Below are 19,278 nucleotides of genomic sequence, written 5' to 3'. Positions count from 1 at the left end.
TGGGCACCCCGTGGACAGCATGTGGATACTGGCGAGTATTCTGTGGACATCCCATGGACAGCATGTGGATACCGGTGGGTATCTATGGACATCCCATGGACAGCATGTGGACTTCCCGTGGACAGCCCGTGCTGTCCTTGAGAAATGAGCAGATGCTTTGTCGTGATGGCGAAAACCCTCCTTGGCATAACTCTCCTGGTCCTCCCCCACTGGGATCCCCCCTGTAGTTCTTCCACTTAGAACTCTCCCCACTTACCCCCCTGAGGAGGAGCCGTGGCGGTGGGGCAGTTATGCGCAGGCCTGTGATCCGCATGGTGGGCGGTTTGAAACCTCCAGCAGCGGGAGACAGACAGAGTTCTCTACTCCTGGAAACAGTCACAGGCTTGGAAACCCACTGCGGCAGCTCAAAGCCAGAGGGTTTGGATTTTTTGGTTTGGTCCTTCCCCCACCCCCACCCCCCCAAACACAATTGCCATAACTTCTGAACTAACCTCTGCCTTAAATGCAACTGGTCCATCAGATGCACGGGAGTCCTTGTTTGAAGTGAACCCCATTTTGGGAGACACCTCATGAGACCCAGACAAGTGTATCCCTGAGTGGACTTGCCTGCAGTCATCCACCGATCGCAGAGCTGTGTTTAAACTCACTGTGTGTGGAACAAACCTGCGTGTGCAGAAGGAGGAGCCCTGGGGGTGTCGAGGTTAAGTGCTGGGCTGATAACCACCAGGTCGACAGTTCAAAACCACTAGCTACTCTGTTGGAGAAAGACAGGGCTTTCTACTCCCATAAAGAGTTCCCCTCAATGGCAAGGAGTTTAGCTTCTAGCGTATGAGCTGGAACCCTGGCAGCAGTGCAGGCTGACTTAGCTTTGTTCACTGAGAATACTCCGATTGATCTCTTAAGGATGGACCTCGAAAAATCCAGATGCATATCCCAACAACCTACCGGAGTCTCCATGCGGCCATCTCATCATGAAGGCCTTGGGAAGCAAGAGGCCAGGTGTTCTGAGCATCTGGGCCGCCTTGCCTCGGATCATCGGACGGAAGTCAAGATGTCGGCGCTGACCACAGCTGTGACAGCCGTGTGCTGAGCGCCCGCTGGGGTGGGGTGGGGAGCTTAGCCTCCTGTGAGGCCATCGGGTCCTGCCTCAGCCCTGGGCGGTAGGTAGTTCTAATCCCCGCCTTTCAGAGATATAAGGATGAAAAGTCAGAGTGGTTAAGAAGCCAGACCCAATCGTTTCTCGGCCTTTTGGCTGAGATCAAGTGTAGCATCTGTTCTTATCAGTTTAATATCTGATACGTCCTCTATCCGAGGACAATATGTTAAATGGATTTTTGGAGCCGGGAGATGGAATAGGAGCTTGCTCCATCCACTCTGCACATCGACCTGGTATTGGAGTACTTTCAGGAACGGTGCACACACACAAAAAAGCCAGACCCGTGTCACACCACAGGGGCAGAGCTGGCATTCAAACCCAAGGGAGCCCAGATCCCAGGCTCTTCAGTTCGATGCCAGAGATGACAAGCTGCCCAGATAGAGAAAAACAAACAAACAGAAAACCATTGCCCCGCTGAGGCTGCTAGCTCATATGCAGGCTCCAGGCCCACGGAGCCAGGGGCCCAGAAGTGGGTTGCAATGCTGGGGAAGCCTGGACAGCTACAAGGCTGGCCACCCTCCTGGGGGTCTGGGGGGCGGCTGGCAGCCCCCTTTCCAAAACGCAGCCCTAGAAACGGGTGGCTTTAAAGTTCAGGAGAGCTCTGCCAGTGTGCCATGCCTGAGAGATGGTTGCGGTTTCCCAGAGCTGAGCTCTAGAGCAGGGCCTGTGGCACCTGGACTGCAGGGGTGGAGACGGCCGGCGGCAGAAGGCTGAGCAGGGAAATGTGCCTGTTCAGGGATGTGAGGACTGGGGGCTGCCGTAAGGCTCAGTGCTCAGCCACGACCCTCCTTTTGCCAGGCATGGCGTCAGTAAAGGACTGACTAGCTATGTGTGTAAGTGTGTAAGGCCTTGGCTCATCAGCCCATTGCCTCAACATCCACCTCTGCGGAATGGGCCAATCCCACCCAGCCAGTGGGGGCGTAAGCGAGCAGCTATTGGTGTCAAGCACAGCGCACACCCACAGCAGTCGCTGACTCTCATTTCTCCCCAGCAGAAAGACGTTTGCTGTTTTCTTCTTAGATGTGTGTCCATTCTGGAGCACTGTGGGGCGTGAAGCACTTGGCTGCTAAGGGCAAGGTTGGTAGTTCCAGCCCACCCAGCAGCTCTGGGGGATAAACGCCTGGCGATCTGCTCCTGTGGAAATGGCAGCCCCTGGGGAACCCTGCCGTCGAAGTGGGTTAGAAGCAGGCTGCTAACCGCAAGGTCAGCAGTTCAAAACCACCAGCCACTTCTCGGGAGAAAGATGAGGGTGTCTATACGGCTGTGAAAAGTTACACTCTAAGAAACCCCAGGCTCATTCCTACCCTGTCCTGTGGGGCTGCTATGCGTCGGCCTTGACTCAATGGCAGTGAATTCTTTGGCGGGGGGCTCATGGCAGGGGGAGTTGGGTGGAAAGGTGGAGGTAATAAGGAGTGTAGGAAAGCCTCTCCCTTCCATGTGGAGTCTGAGATGAAGGTGGGCACTCACAGCCTACGCGGATGTTGTCGGCGGACGGGGGACTCCGACTCCGGGGGACCCTGTGGACAGTAAGACCTGCACAAGCTGAAACCCGTGTACGGCAGGAAGCTGTCGGAGAAGAACTCCAGGCTTGGATGAGGCAGGACTCTGAACAGAGAAAACTGACAAAGCCCCATCACGGGCAGACGGCTTCCGGGACCTGGAAAGACAAGGCAGGGCTGTGGTGTCCTGGCTCTGTGGGTGTCCACTGAGTGACACAGAGAAACTCCACCCAGCCCCGCCTGCACTGCACCATCGTCCACGCCGGAGGCCAGCCTGACCGTTCCTCACTGTGACGCCTGGGGTTTCCATTGTCCATTCAGGAAGAAGCCTGCCAGGCCTCTCTTCTTAGTCTTAGTGCCGAAGCCTCACTGCCACACGTTTGATGCAGCAGGCCCCGAACTCCAGCTTCACGGCACTGCACAAACCACCACCTCAAGGAGTCTGGCAGATGGCCGGTGGCCTCGGCAGAGATCACCGAGAAAAGGAGAATGAGTGAGGAAAAGCAGCAGTCTGAGGAGGGAGCTCCAGGAGCCCCGGGGTAATGGACATGACAACCATCAGCAAGCAGAGAAGACAGTCCCCCAAACACCCAGCATCAGGTGTTGGTTCCCAGGTGCCTCTGTGCTTTCAGTGGGCCTGTTCTGCCCTCTAGTGTCCATACCTAGGAATGCATTAATGCAGCTGGCTAGCTGGCCGCCTAGCTTTTGGGCCCATTCATTCATTGGACAGGTCCTAAGGCTCTACGTCCACCCTGGGCGCTGACCAGTGCAGCAGAGGACGAACTGTTTTCTTACAACTCACGGTGTGATGGGAGGACACGCCTGTTCAAACCATACCACACAGGACCTGGCCAAGACTGAGAGAGCGGCCAAGACTGAGCATCTGAGAGGGCTGAGCAGGGGCAGTATCTCAGAGAGTGGCCCCAGCCTTGTCTGGAGAGGAAGGATGAGGAGGGATGGGAGTCACCTGTCTGAGATGGGGAGGGGCCTGTGACTCCCCCCCACTCTGCCTTTACAGTCTCCGGGATGGCTTGGGGTTGATCTTAGGCTCTCCCGCTCGTGAGCACCCTGGACATGGAGGGTCTGCAAACTCTGGTATCAGGCCGGGCTCTGTGTGTTCTTGGGTGGGCCCTGGTCTTTGCTGTTGCTCTCCCATCAACACCAGCAGCAGGTGGACAGAGCCCTTCTGAGCCGCCCCCACTCCCCAGGATCTGTTCTCACCTCCTCTCCGTAGTGGAGTCTGGACAGCCCTCTGGCCCTGAGTCTGGGGGTTCTCCTTCTGAACAGCCATGGAGGGGGGTGCCCTGTGCAGGAGGAAATGAGGACAGTTGTGGGCAGGCGGAGAGGCTGCTAGACGCCTCGTGGAGATCTCCTGGGACAGCTCTCGAGGCTTACTGTGGGCACCTTTGGTGGTCCAGGTACAGGAAGCTCACCCGATGGAGCGCCAGGAGGTGCCTATCTACCTTCCCGGTGGCAGTGTCTCCACAAAGCCGGCAGATAGGTTTGGTGACAGGAGTGGTGGGAAGGGCGCTGTGCACGGGGTCATCGCAGGGAACGGTGACTTGCTCGTTGCCGATGGCTTCGCCGGAGTGGGCAGGCATGGCAGTAGACAGCCGTGGCAAGGCTGAACCGGCGCTTTCTAACAAGACCAGCCCCGCCCTTGTATAGCAGCTCACAGCTTGCCATTTCAAAGCTCGTGTGTGCCTGTGGGCAGGGCAGGGTGAGGCTCAGAGAGGGCCACCCATTCGACAAATTCCATGGGGCACAGGGGCTTTGAGCTGGGGCATGCGAGATCCAAAGCTGGCGCTGTGCTCTGGCCATTTGTTCTGACACGTGGTCTTTCCTAGAGGAGCATCCTGAGGTGCAGGAAGAGAAATGGGGTGGCTGTGGGCCCTTGAGCTACCCTTGATGAAGCACTGGGCCCAGTCAGATCCCTGACAGTCTCCTGCCTCCAGCCAAGGGAAGGAGTAGCTGTGCCCTCGTCTGTCCCTTGTGTCAAAAGGGGTGTGTGTGCGTGTGTGTGTGTGTGTTCACGTGTGTTCTCTGCATGGAGCCCCCTGTTCCCCTGTCCCCAGAGTTGAGTGCCTATTTACCATCGGATCCCATCCCCCTGTTTTCCCCATGATCCGAAGTGTGTTCCATGCTAGGACACGCACTTCATGAACGCCCATCGGAAGGCCGCGAGCTCACCGAGCGGGCCCCTGATGGTTGGGCGTTTAGCCGGTTTTCTGCTTTTCCCTGGGACTCACGGGGCTTCCGGGAGCAGCTTCGTGCAGGCTGGCTTTGAAGGTCTGCTGCCTACAGTGGTTTTCCTGGACTGGGATGACGGGAGAGTACTGAGGACATACACCCTGGTCTCCTGTGATTGTCTCCACCTGGGGTGGGGAGGGGTGGGGTGGGGGCACTCAGAGAGAGAGAGAGAGACTATCAACTGAATTCCTCCAGGAAGGAGTTTGTAGACTGAAGAGCCAAAGGACCTCTCACTGGCTTCAGGAACGGCTGGATCCAGGCACGCAAGCAAGGCGACTGGAACGTGGCTTTTCTCTGAAGGTCTCTCCATGCTCAGCTCCCTGTGACAAGCAAGCTGCAGAAGATGAGCTTCCACCCACAGTCAATCTCTAACCAACCCAGACTCATGGCCGCGGAGTTGAGTCTGAATCACGGCCACCCTGGGGGCCAGAGTAGAACTGCCCCTGTGAGTTTGAGACTGGCTCTTGATGGGCACAGAAAGCCCAGCTTTCTCTCAAGGAGCAGCTGTTGGTTTCGAAGTGCTGACCTTGCGATTGGCAGCCCAGCCTATAACCACTGGGCCAGCAGGGCTTCTGGGTTTCAGCCTACAGGTCTGTCTATGTCAGGCCTGCGGAAGAAAGAATACGACGTCTCCCTGCTGGCTCCTGCACCATTCCCAGAATGCACTCAGAATGGGATCACAGGCTTGCTGCTTACCCTTTGATCTCATCCCTGTCACCAGGGTGTGGGCCGACCTTGGACTGGGAGGACGTGGAAGATGGGCTTCAGGACTGGGGAGGGCTCTCCTTGTCCCAGGGCCCGCAGGTTAGGGGAGGTGGCTCTTGTGATTCAAGCTTGGGACAGGCATTGGGTTTGAGGGACAAAGCAGTTAAAATGAGGGGAAAGTTTCTAATGCTCCTTTGGGAAAGCTTCATCTCTCAGTAGCATTCGTATCTCAACCCTCGAAGGCCCTGCAAACACACTGCCCTGCTATCCCAGCCACAGAGGAGTCCCTCCAAAGTCTCCAGGGGATTCTAATTCCTAGTCATTCTGATTCTGTTTGCATGCCTCTAAGCGATGGGGAGCTCACTCTTTACCGGCCAACTCACGCCACTCCTGACTGGACTCTGCAGCCCCTGGATTTGGTTGTCTGTGGCTCTTTTTCCTGTTCTTCTCTGGGGAAATGCTCCTGCTGGTCAGTATGAGCATGAGTGGACCCGGTGTAAGGACAGGTGTCCCCGGCTTCTTGAGAAGCCTTCTTCAGCAAGCGTCCCAGGCCTCCTCTCTCAAAAAGCAGCTCAGCTGCCACTGAACTTGATTTCGGTCCAAGTTTCCCCGTCGTTCTGTCCCTGGTGGCTCGTGTGAATTGCTCTTTTAACCAATTTCAGGCCCTGGAAGCAGCAGTAACAATTCCAACCATGTGTTACTTCGGAGATTTATTGCGTTTAACCAAAGGGACGCCTTTCTAGAGAGAGAACTCCGTGTACCACCAGAGGCCGAATGAAGCTGCTGTTTGGCTGGCTTGGCTTTGAGGACCTTTCCGGAGTTTCCTTTGCTGTCTGTGCTGCCTGGTCACCCAGAGCAGCCGCCGGCACGCTGTGCGCCCAGCCAACCAGGCAACACGTGGCTGGTCAGTGATACGGGGGGCTCCTACTATTGGGTCTTTCTGCAGCTGTGTCCTCCTCTCTGTAGCCGTAGGGAGCTGCCCTTCTTGAGGGTCAGCAGCCCTGCCTTGGGGGGCATTCTGAGCATCCCTGTCGCCATTTCTGCCATAGATACCAGCAAGGGAGGGGGAATGCCATGATCCATTGGCTGGACTGGTGTCCGTCAAACTCTGGCTCTGCCTTGATCTGTCCGTGCACCATGGATGTGAGTTGGGGCAAGACTCGAGGCTGTATCCACTAAGCCCCAAATTGTACAACGAGACAGAAGCTTATCATGATAGTGTTATAATTATATTGTCTATTATTAATATTGTCTATTAACAGCATACACCATGATGCTGTTACTGTATTTCGGTGTTACGAGAGCCAGGTGCTCGTTGGGCCAGCAAGGAGGCTCTCCCTCCTGCTCTCTCTGGGACCCAGGCTGCTGACTGCTCTACCATCTCCTACAAATGTCCCCCGAGTGACAGCTCCAGTCCGGCCAGCTGGAGGGAGGGTGACAGAGAGTGTGGTGGAAACTCTGGAAGAGGCACATGCTTCTGCCCGTCTCCCACTAGATGGACCGTGGCTGGGTCCCAAGGCCACATTTGGCCACAAAGAGAGACTGGCAGATCCAGTCTAGCTGTTGGTCGTGTGAGAGGAGGGAAACAACTCAGGACTGGTTCAGTCCAGACCCAAATGGCATGCCGCCTGGATAGCATTGGGCATTTCCAAAAGGGGAGCAGCGGAGGTACAGGCTCGTGACAGCTGAGGAGACTGTGGGTGAGAGGATGGCCAGGCCACCGTTGGCCATCTCTCCTCTTGAGACTCCCCCCAGCCACCTCTCAAGGCTGGGCACCGGGACCCTCCCCTGGCGCCCACAAACCATTCCCAGAATAAAGGTGAGAAACCTTTGAGTGTGTGGTCAACCTTGGAGAAGGATTGTGGGATCAGCACGTCCAGCTCCTTGCGTCTTCCACCCAAACCAGATGCACAAGTTAAGGACAGCCGACGGAGCCCACGGCACACGCTCTGAACCTGCCACCGCAGTGTGGCATGGGACTGGGAGGCAAAGTGAAACTGGGAATGAGTTCGAGCGCAGGTGGGGTGACCCCGACACAGCGTTCCCTGATTTCTGTGGACGGCGATGCTTGCACCTCGGTTCCTCTTGCTTGCCAGCTCACTTCGTGGCCTTAGTCCTTTCTAGGGATCCTCCCAGACCCAAGGACCTTCCTCAGACTCTCAGCCTGCTCCGGGGAGGGGGGCAGTCTCCAATCACTGCTGTTTCAGCTCAAGTGGGGCTCTCCTTGCTGCTATGTGGCAACTCCCATGCGAGGAGCCTCCTTCTCAAGGCTTCCCCCCGCCCACGGTGCTCCAACACAGCCCCATGCTGCTCCCTGGAGCCACGATGGCTGTCTAGTTCCAGCGTGCCGCTGGCCCAGCCTTGCTCCTTGACTCTGCCTCGAGACTGCCCAAGCTCAGGGAGCTCTGCTCTTCCTTGACTGATGGTGATGGAGGAGAGCCTCCTGCTGGTTGGTCCTGCTTGGCATGCTCAAGAGTGACAGTCCAGGCAGCGCCTCTGCCTGTTGGCCCACATCAGCAGAGAGACGAAGCGAAGCCTCTCCCCGCAAGCCACGAGCTGCAATCACACCATTCCACGAGGCGCCTCCTTTTATTACTTGAACCCCAACAACCTCTTCATTTGTGCCCCGCTTCCTTCCCGGAGCCCGCAGCCTCTTTCACACTCAGCCTGGGCTCGACATGCCATGCCGTGCGCTGTCAGCCTGCTCTGGGTTGAATTATCATAATGCCCACGGCGCTCGTGGCATCAACATGCAGATGCCAACTTGTGGTGACTTGAACTCACGTGCTTTCTAGTTTGGGCACCGCACCCATGCAGCTGCTCCTGAGCCGGGAAGTGAGAGGGCTTGCCTTTCAGAATCTGCTCCCCTCACATGACTCAGCCTGCTGACAGCCCTGTCCCAGATCCAGCGCATTCGGGAAACTGGTAAGAGAGTGATTTTCACCTGGAGTCGTATGTCTCCTTTTAATACGGTTGGATCCTATTCAAGTATCCTTTTAGGGGGGAGCGCTGCACTGTGAATAAGATGTAAACCATATCAAATAGCAAGAATCCTTTCGTATTTTTAGCTGGCCCTCAGAATAGGTGTATGCACGCAGCAGACAACACCACAAGGATATCTTTATTCAGGAGTGTGTGTGTGTGCGTGTTTGTGTGTGCAGATGGTGGATCAGAATGGATGGAAATGACAGGCCTGTGTTGGTCCTTGGAAGGCAGCCAGTGGCCCTGTGAAGGCAGTTTCCCAGACCCTTTGGCTCTTGTGTCCAATTAGAATAGAAAACAGACTCCCCACCCACTGACCCATGTGGTCAGTGACAGTCCAGTGTTCAAATCCTTACCTCCCATGCTTGATCCCTGGGCTTGATTCCCAATAAAGTGCCCAGGCACAGCCTCCGTCTGGTTACCAGTAGGGGCTACATATCACCCTGATGCTGGAGAGGTCCCCAAAGACATCTCAGATGACAGCAGACTAGGGAGAACCAAACTCAGCCAAGAATGGCCCAAGGGATCACAGTGGCTGTGGCAGGGCAGCATTTCACCCCATGGTGTGTGGGTTACCATGGGTTGGAGGCTGACCCATGGCAGCTAATAACAGCACTCCCCACCCCGCACCCCCAACACACATCAACTCCACCCAGCACTGCCTGGGCTGCATGCGTCTTTCCCTCTGCTTTGAACACGCCCCTCTCTACGCCTGCCCAAATCCTTCGTGAGCCCCTCTGTAATGCTAGCCAGACTCCCCACACGTGCATAGTGCGTGTCCCACACTCAGTTGTGGTTGTAGTGTCTGAGTGTGTGTCCATGTCCTTTGGATTAGAAAGCTCTTGGGGGTAGGAGACACGCCATACACCAGCGGTTCTCAACCTGGGGGTCGCAACCCCTTTGGGAGTCACCCGATTCATAACAGTAGCAAAATGACAGGCATGAAGTAACAGCGAACATAATTTTATGTTGGGGGCATCACCACGACATGAACTGTATTAAAGGGTCACAGCATTAGGAAGGTTGAGAACCACTGCTCACCCTCATGGACTGCTCCAGGAATTCGTAGCCAGCTTATCATGAGCTGAACTCGAGTGAGTCGGAGCCCATCCAAAGCCTTGTTACCCAGGAATGTATTTGATTATGCATGCTAATGATGATCATGCATGTTTCATGGGACCACTTGAGGAACGTGTCACACCCCCTTATTCATCATCTCTAACGGCATCTTGTTATTCCACCATCTTTGAATATTTCACCATGTTCCATCCGTCACCTTCTTTAGCCTGTAGGTGATGTTCATTCGTTCTCATTGCCGTAAGTCATGCTGGCGGCATGGTGGTTCCGAGTTGGGCTGCCATCAGCCAGGTCCACAGTTCAAGACCAGCAGCCACTGCACAGAAGAGAGGGTTTCTCTTCCCATAAAGAGGCACAGCCTTGGAAACCCACTGGGGCATTTCTATGCCATCCAGCAGGGTTGTTGTGAGTCAGCATGGATGCAGTGCAGTGGGTGTGGGTTGAAGTTAAGTGATGTGGGGTAAGCATGCCTTTCTTCCTCTGGGGGACTCTCCAGGGGTGCGCTACCAAGAAAGGAAGGACAGGGTCACGGATGGTAAACAGGCCCTGAGTCCTCCTCCAGGTTGCCTCCTTGCTTGTGTTTGGATCAGGTGTTCTAGAAAACAGTGCTGAAGCATACGAACTGCTACCTGACAAGCCTGGCCTTTACATCTGATTCCCTGCGGCTCTTATCAGCACCCAACGGGACCGGAGGGTCGCGTGGATTTGAATGTGATATCCAGGCGGTGGGCTCTCCCTTATGAGTGATGCACAGAGGCCCCATCTGTTTTCTGTTTGGGGTAGTCGGCAGGCCTGGGAAGGGAAGAGTGACAGACATAACGAATATCACCTCTTTCCTTGGGATATTTATTTTTATTACATTGTCGTGCAAAAATTTTCATCCTTCTATATTTGAGCCCATCCATCAGAGCCCTAATGGTATCTGTTTCTTCAATAGCCGGGAATTTATCTGCTCATCGGCAGCGGGAGGGCGATGTCCGTCCCTCGTCTCCAGGTTCACGGCAGATTAACGGGCTGATGCCGTGGGAGTTGACAGGCGTGCGCTGTGAATCTCAATGAACTCGCCCCCGGCCTGTTAGCCGACCAGCCGTGTGTTGCTTTATTAAATCAGTCTCTTTCCCCACCGGCCTGACGGGGAGGGGATTTACCCGAGTTCAAATCCTGCACGGAATCTCCGGGCTATTTTCAGCTGCCCTCGGGAAGGATTTAAGGATTGGCAGCGGCTGTCTTGTCACTCAGGAGGGATCGGTGGACGAGGTCATCCAAAGGCAAAGCCTGTGACCTGGAAGAGTGACGGCCCCCTGCTCAGGGCTGTCTGCCTATCAGAGGACTCGGGGCCCTTTACCTTGGCTTTACACTGGCCCTCTCTATTGACTCTGGGGCATGGGGCATGTACCTTGGCATGGCAGAGGGGCCTGCACTAGAGAGCTGCCTAAGGAGCCTGGAGCGTTAGACAGCAGGAAGAACAACCTAACCAAGCTCTCTGCCATCAAGTTGATGCCGACTCACGGCGACCTTGTAGAACAGGGTAGGCCTGCCCCTGTGGGTTTCTGAAACAGACGTTCTTTATGCGAGTAGAAAGTCCCCTCATTCTCCGGTGGAGCGACTGGTGGTCTCAAACTCCCGACCTCCCATTTACCCCAACAGGTAGCCATGAAGCCACCAGGGTTCCTGAGAGAAAAGGAAGTCCCCTTCAAATGGGCCTGTCTTGGGGAGGGTCCCAAGGTTGACCACCGACTTGTTTCATTGTTCTCTATACCTCCCCTCCCTTCCCAACCCAACCATAGGAACATGCATGCCCACTGCTGCGGGGTCCGACTGACACAGATCGCCCCTGTAGGACAGAGGAGGCCTGTCTCCTGGTTTTTCAGGACCACAAAGCCATATAATAGCGCCGTAGCCACAACTACCGCGAACCTTACGGAAGCAGACTCAGACATTGTTCTCTGGGCTGCTGGATTCGACCCCGTGGCCTTGTGATTAGCAGCCAAGCACTGAGCCACTGTGGCACCAGGGCTCAGGGTGCCCCGGGAAATTAATCTCACTTTCTGCAGAGAGAAGGCCAGCAGGCACGCCTGGCTTTGCCCCACCACTGCCCTGGGAAGGGGGCCTCTGGGTGGTGGGCTGAGTGGAGCCGACAGTAAGGGAGGCACGGCCTCGGCTGGCCACAGAGCACTGCTCCCTCCACTTTGGGGCCAGGGTTTTCCATGTCTTTGCCCCACTCTCCTGGCAAAGCCACAGTCAAGGCCACCGGGAAATCACACAACTGTGCCAGTGGAGGCTGCTGCAGACCCACAGATGCCAGCATGTCTGCTCTGCTGCCCTGGTCCACATCCTGCCCCATCCCGCCCTTCCTTGCTGTGTTAGTCTGGGTAGACTAGAGAAACAAATTCATAGACACTCTCTTGTCTATAAGAAAGTCTTATAGACAAGAGCAATTGAATATTGAGAAAACATCCCAGACCAGTCCAGATCAAGTCCATATGTCCGGTATCAGCCCATATGTTCAATACTAATCGATAACGTTCTCTTCAGACTCATGAAACACATGCAATGACTCCGAATGTAGAAGATCACAGGCCAGCAGATGGAACATCTTGTGGATCCAGTGACGGAGTAAGCATCTCAGTGCTGGCAGGGGTCTCCATGTGGCTTCTCCAGCTCTGAGGCTCTGGCTGCCATCAGCCTGTCTCCATGTGACTTGTCCACAGAAATGTCTCCAGGGACTGAGCCTGTGTCCCGCATCCAATGAGCTATTTATCCCCTTAGCACCTCCAAATGAGGCCATCAACTGTGATCTGATCGACAGGCTAGACCCCACCCCTCCACTCTTAAATCTCTCAAACTGACAACAGATGATATTACTACCACACTTGCTCCCTCCTGTTTGTGCATAGACAGCATCCTCCTTCACATCTGCATCTACCCTCTTGTGTAGGCCGGGTTGGCGAGAGAAATAAATCCAACGACACTCATATATGGGTAAGAAAGAGCTTTATATCAAGAAGTAATTATATATCACGAAAGCATCCCAGCCCAGTCCAACTCAAGTCCCTAAGTCTGATGCCAGTCCGTAAGTCCCTCTTCACATGCATTCAGCCACATGCAATGATGCAGAATGCAGGAAGATCACAGGCCAGTGGGTGGAAAGTCTTGTGGATCCACTGGCATGGACACATCTCAGGTGTCCCACGGGTCCCTGAGTGGCTCACCATCAGGAAGGTGAAGGCAGAGGGCGTGGGGGTGTGGTCCCCAGGACCCTCCTTATGAGAAGGAGTCACCATCAGGTTGTGATCTGATTGACAGGCTAGACTCCACCCCTGCACTTTTAGATATCAAGTTGACATGAAATTCTGTAACTACCATGTCTCTCCAGGAGCCCATTTGTGTTCCCTCCATGCGCCCCCCGCCCCAGCCAGGACCTCACTCTTTCAATACTACATACCCTGACCTGTATCTGAAGGAATCCTGGTAGCACTATCTGGTAAGCATTGGACAGATAACTTCAAGGTTGATGGTTCAAACCCACTAGCTGATCTGCAGGAGAAAGATGGGGCTGTCTGCTCCTATCAAGATTGACAGCATTGGAAGCCATGGTGGTAGGCTGGTTATGAGTCAGCAGAGAACTCTGTGACAGTGGGTTTAGCTTGGCTTGAGTCCTCCTCATACATAAGCTCCTCCCACACCCACCTGGTCACACCTGGTGCTGGATAGACAGCAGGAGTGTTTCTCTCTCTGGCTCACACTTTCTCTCTCTCTTTCTAAATAACTCTAGCCCTCGCCACACAGAAGCCCGGGGTCTAGTGGTGGAGAAGGAGCAGGAAGTAGACAGTGGCAGCCAGGTAGCACAAGTGAGCTGGGTGCACAGAAGTCAGGGGAGAGGCCATGCAGGTGCTTCCTGGAGGAGGGAGGGAGGGAGGGAGTCTGAGCTGCGTCCCCTTGGTAAGGATGACTTGGACAGGGGAGAAAGGAGGTGAAAGATGCTCACACAGTAACTAGCGTCCTTCTTCCTACAGTGAAGCCTGTGAGAGCTGGAAGTTGACAAAGCCTCTGGGACTTTGCAGGTCTCCAAGCCTTTCCGCCTTGGACAGGAGCAGTCGACTCTTGTCTCTCACTCCCTGTTTTGTGGGAAAGAGCGGAGTTTCTTCTCTCGGGCAGATTTCCACCTTACACAGATTCCGGTTCTGACAGTTGAAGTAAGTCTGAGTGGTTGGCAGTCCGTTCTTTAGGTGGGTGACCTGATCCCACCCAGAGGTGCCCCAGAAGAAAGGCCAGGCCATCAGCTCCTGCAAAGACTGGAGCCACAGACACCCTGTGCAGGTTGCCACCCCTGACCAGAAGGCGATGGGTTCAGAGCAGCTAAGCGTTCAGCAGATCCACCCCTACGTCTGCTTCCACTGACCATTGTCACACCGACAGTCAGCTTCATCATTGTGAGACCACGCTGCACCGGAGGATGCTGGCTGCTGTCTCTCCTCCCGGAGCCTCCCTAATGTCTGCACTCACTTCTGCAGGAAAAATGCTTCGACCCAGTGATGCTCGCCTCAGGCGGGCGCCTGTCTTCACTCATGGCTTGCTCAGACGAGGGAGTAGACTCAGAGGAAGTGAGCCAATGGTCTAAGGTTACACAGAGCTTCTCAGAAGCACAGCCAGGTGTCCAGCACCAGAGGTGTCCTTAATAGATATACGAGCAAGCCCTCAGGTAAAAGGGGCACCACTGGGCAGTTCTGCTCCCCACCGCCATTTCTATCCCCAGCTGTGAGGACTCATGATGCAAGCTAAAGTGAACGCTTCTGTATTTGAGAGCCTCCATGGGTCAGGGCCGATGCTGTGGTCTTGCTCTGCTGAGTGGAGAAAGAGAAGTCACTGGGATGGGTGTGGGGGCTGGGAAGTGACTTTAAAGACACAGAGACCAAGTCTCATCAGTGAGACCAAGGGAGACATGGTTGCCGTTTTCACTTAGTGGCACAGTGCATTCGTATCAGATGAGCAAGCTGGTCTCTACCAGGATCTAAGTAAGCATGGTACCAACTGTGTGAACAGAGGGCAACTTTAGGGCTTGCCAAAGGCCCTATCGTGGTAGACGTGTCAAGGACCCCTCCCCACCTTTTGACCTCAGTCTGCTGTTTTGATGTGGCGACTCCCACGGGAAACCGTTCACTACAGATTTTTCAGTAAGCAGGGGGAAGACTGTGCTTACCTTGCTTCCCGGGCCCTCTGCTCCTGTCAGGGAGTGGATGTTTGAAGAGGCTTTGATTCTGTAGGAAGGCACAGTGGGCTCGGGAGAGAGTTCTAGAAGCAGAGCCTGGGATGCGGTGAACAAACAGGAAGTAGTTCACCACAGATTAGCCAATAAGCACAAGTAAGCCCATTCTTCCTGGGCTTGCCAGGTCATCTGCTCCTGATCTTGACTGTCGTTCCAACTAGTCCAGGGACTCCAATGTCAGGCGCGGTAGGAGAACATGTGATAGGAATGTCCAACTCCTGTTTGAGGAGGCCATGGACATGCCAGGAGTTCCCAAACCATGTGGATGAAGAACTGATATTCCTCCTACACAACCGCCCATCTTGGGGTCTGCCATTCTTCTTCTAGGTCGGCATCTCTGACGCTGCACACCCGATGGCCTTGTCCACCATCTTGGATCTGGACCGCTTCTTAGTAAGAAGTTGAATCACTGAGGTTCAAAGACACAACAAGAAAAGGCAGGAGACATGTTGCCTTACCTGGGCGAAGACCCGACTGCAGCGAAATTAGAAATAAATTTCGTCAACAAGAAGGGTTCTCCAGCCACAGAGAAATTAAAAACACTCCATATAGAGCCGTGGTAAGGGAACACATTCAGACCACAGTACTTAAAACACAGAGATATAAACACAGCATATCATATAAATTTATGGGAGGCTGCCACGCTGGTACTTAGGGGAAAAAGTATTGCGCGTGATGGCCTCTATTAGTGAGAAGGAAGAAAAACAGAATTAAGTCTCTACCTAAATTACCCAGAAAGGGTACAAATTATCAAGTGAAAGGCAAGTGGGGAGAGTAATAAACCCCAAAGCATAAATGAATAAAACAGGCATAAAATTGAATTTGAAACACAAGCTAAGCTAGGACTTCCCAAACCTGGTAATACATTAGAATTACCTGGGATGTTTGATTGAGCCATAGATTCCCAGACTCAAGCCGACACCTACTGAATCATATTCACTGGGGATGGAGCCCTGGGAGTGGGGGCCTGTATTTTGCTCAGAGGCCCCCCCACCCCACTATTCTTGGGTATCAGACACCTCGTAAGTGAAAATGGAAGGTTTGTTGGTCATTATTACTCTTCTGGGCATGATCTTCTTCTCCCTCCACGTGGTGGGGGCAGCCAAACTACAATGGGCCTCCAGCCTCTGCACACAATTCACAGTAGACTGGTTCAAGGGTGGACACTTGACCTCGGTTGGGCCAATGTGTCTGTTACCTGAGATTTTTAGATATGTAACTGTGTCAGTTACATAGAGAAACAAATCCAGGGAGACTCACATGTGTGTAAGAAAGAGCTTTATATCAAAGAGCAATTGTATATTAAGAAACATCCCACCCCGGTCCAGATCAAGTCCCTAGTCTGATATTAATCCATATGTCTGATACTAGTCCACACCTTCCTCTTCAGACTCACGCAGCACATGCAATGATGCCGAATGCAGGAAGATCGCAGGCCAGTGGGTAGGTCTTGTGGATCCAGTGGCAGTGGAAGCATCTCAACGCTGGCGCAGGTCTCCACAGGTCTCCGAGTGTCTCAACAGCAGGAAAGAGAAAGCAGAGAGAGTGGGTCCAGCCTCCAATGAACTATTTATCTCCAGCAATTCTCCAAATGAGGTCATCAAGCTGCAACCTGATTGACAGGCTAGACTCCACCCCTTCACTCAAGTTGATAGATTATATAACCGCCACAGTAACCAAGGATTTGCTCTGACCTCTCTTTCGTGGTCTCTCGGTAGCAATGAACTCCCTTGGGCCATATTCCCCACTCAGTGGAACAAAAACTTGGAGAAAACTGGCTTCCAGACACAGATAGGTGAAGGTGATATACAGGGAGAACTAGGAAATAAGACAAAACAGAGAGTAGATCCAGAGGGCACCACAGCGTCCACCCATCTCTGTTTCTGTTTGCTCCTGAGGCCCCGTACCCTCTGCTCGTGACTCCCAGTAAATGCTCCTGCGACTCAGCCTGTGTTCCATTTAGAGGGAAGCAGGTTTCAGCAGGGTTTCTGTCCAGGGACCAGTGGACACCTACCTAATGTTGCCTGGCTGCTCCCTCTATTGGCAGGTGTTCTCAGTGCCGTCACCCAGCAGAGTAGCAGACATATCACTCACACCTCCAGAGACAAGAACGCACTGTGGCCCCTGCCACCACAAGAATCTGCCGTGAGTCAGGCTCGCCTTTCTTTTCCAGGCCAACCTTCCTGAAAGCTACCGTCAAATCTAGTTGTGTCAGAACCACCCATTCACCTTGGGGCGGGGCATGGGGCCTAGCACCGTGATCAAGGGAAATGCTGGAATCAATCATAAACCCATGGTCATAGCGTTATGTTTTTAAGGACAAAACCTATCTAACTGAAATTTCTGTTGAAGTTGTCATGGTGGAATGCTCAAGAAAGCTGTGTTCTTGCATTCAGACTAGGGCCCATCTTGAGATGAACAGAATGTAGACATCGGCTAGAGGGTCAGGCTGGTGGACACGATACATCCGTAAACAGGCAGGCGTAGCAAAGCACCCAGTACGATGTTCAAGGCACCGAAGGGTGCAGAGACGCAGGGACCCAGCTCTCATGGAGGATGTCAGGGGTGGCTTCACTGGAAGAGGCTCCGTTTGCACAGAGGCTTGATGCATGAGTTCCTAAGCAGGCCAGGTGTGAGTGAGAGCACAGTGGGGGGAGAACAGGAGGGACCACTGGGAAACCTATATGTCAGTGGAGCAGTGCGGCAGTAGAGGGTATAAGGCTGGAGGGGCAGGTGGAGGCCACACCCAGTGAGCCTCTTGGACGCTGCTCGTGGGCTCCTACTTGGTCTTGGTGGTGAGAGAAAGTCAAGAGGAGCTTATTTTATTTTTTTTTACTGGGGGCTCATACAATTCTTATTGCAATATTACATACATCCATTGTGTCAAGAACATATGTACATTTGTTGCCATCATCATTCTCAAAACATTTGCCTATTTGAGCCCTTAATATCGGCTGCTCATTTTCCCCCTCCTTCTCTACTCCCTCCTACCTCGTGAACCCTTCATACATTCTTAAATTATTACTATTTTGTCATATGTTACACTGTCCGATGTCTCTCCCCGCCTTCTTCTCTGCTGTCCCTCCCCCAGGGAGGAGGCTATACACAGATTCTTGTAATCAGTTCCCCCTTTCTACCCCACATTCCCTCCACCATCCAAGCATCGCCCTTCTCACCACTGGTCCTGAAGGGATCATCTGTCCTAGATTCCCTGTGTTTCCAGTTGCTATCTGTACCAATGTACATCCTCTGGTCTAGCCAGATTTGTTAGGTACAATTGGGATCATGATAGTGGAGGGTAGAAAACATTCAAGAACTAGAGGGAAGTTATATGTTTCATTGTTGCTACCCTGCACCCTGACTGGCTCATCTCCTCCCCACAACCCTTCAGTAAGGGGGTGTCCGGTTGGCTACCAATGGGCTTTGAGTCTCCACTCTGCACTCACCCACATTTTCAATGATATGATTTTTTGTTCCTTGGTGCTTGATACCTGATCCCTTCAACAGCTCGTGGTCACACAGGCTGGTGTGTTTCCTCCATGTTTTAAGAGGTGAGTGTCATCTTCACACTTGGGTCTTCCTTGACAGTGCTCTCTGGATCCCCCTTCTGGGCCACTGTGGGACTGCACTTCCCGGCCTTCTCATCGCTTGACTCCATGTCATAGCGACTTTACAGGGCAGAGTAGATTTGATTCCAGTTCACGGCGACCTTACAGGGTACAGTAGCACTGTCCCCTGCGGATTTCTGAGACCGAGAATCTGTGCAGGAGCAGAAAGCCTCATCTTTCTCCGTTGGAGCGGCTGGGAGTTTCAAACTGCGGACCTTGTGTCTAGCATGTCTGGGATCCCACAACACAAGCCCCCGGAGCTCCTGATGGTTTGACTACGTCATGAGACTGGCCTGGCTAATGAAGTATGACTGGAAGTAACAGGTAATCTCCAAGTCAAGTGTGTCACTGTGGGTGTAAGACCCTAGGAACTTCTCTTTCCCGGTATCACGAAAACTCTCTGTGGTGCAGAAAGTGGCTGCTTCATCAGCCTGGGCTCTGGCCTTGGAAAAGCCTCCCTGCTGAGAATGGAGCATGAGCAAGCAACCCACCGTGGCTCGTCTGAAGCCACTGAGACTCAGGGTTTCTGGGGGCCACAGCCGATTGCAGCCTGACCTGCCTGACGCAGTCCCATGGCCCTCCTTCTTTTAAGTGAGGGGCCACCGAGGCTGGCAGAGGAGGCCTGTGTGCCCAGCCTGCTGTCCATGCCCATGTTTCCTGGAGGCTCGGGGAACTCTAGGGGGACATCCCAGTCAGTAGCCACCAAGAGCCCCTTCAGACTGACAAGGTGGCCAC

The 19,278-nt window shown here is 53.8% G+C and overlaps 1 non-coding gene across 1 annotated transcript; it reads left to right on the top strand.

Annotated features, from left to right (window-relative positions):
• Positions 1-1,232: 1,232 nt before the first annotated feature.
• Positions 1,233-1,423, top strand: LOC142460321 (U2 spliceosomal RNA). Its single transcript, XR_012786553.1, has one exon. It is a non-coding gene; the product is annotated as a U2 spliceosomal RNA (small nuclear RNA).
• The last annotated feature ends 17,855 nt before the right edge of the window (positions 1,424-19,278 follow it).

This window comes from Tenrec ecaudatus, chromosome 10 (genome assembly GCF_050624435.1).
Source record: "Tenrec ecaudatus isolate mTenEca1 chromosome 10, mTenEca1.hap1, whole genome shotgun sequence".
Classification (NCBI taxonomy): domain Eukaryota; kingdom Metazoa; phylum Chordata; class Mammalia; order Afrosoricida; family Tenrecidae; genus Tenrec; species Tenrec ecaudatus.
This window is presented reverse-complemented; position numbering and strand designations above follow the sequence as displayed.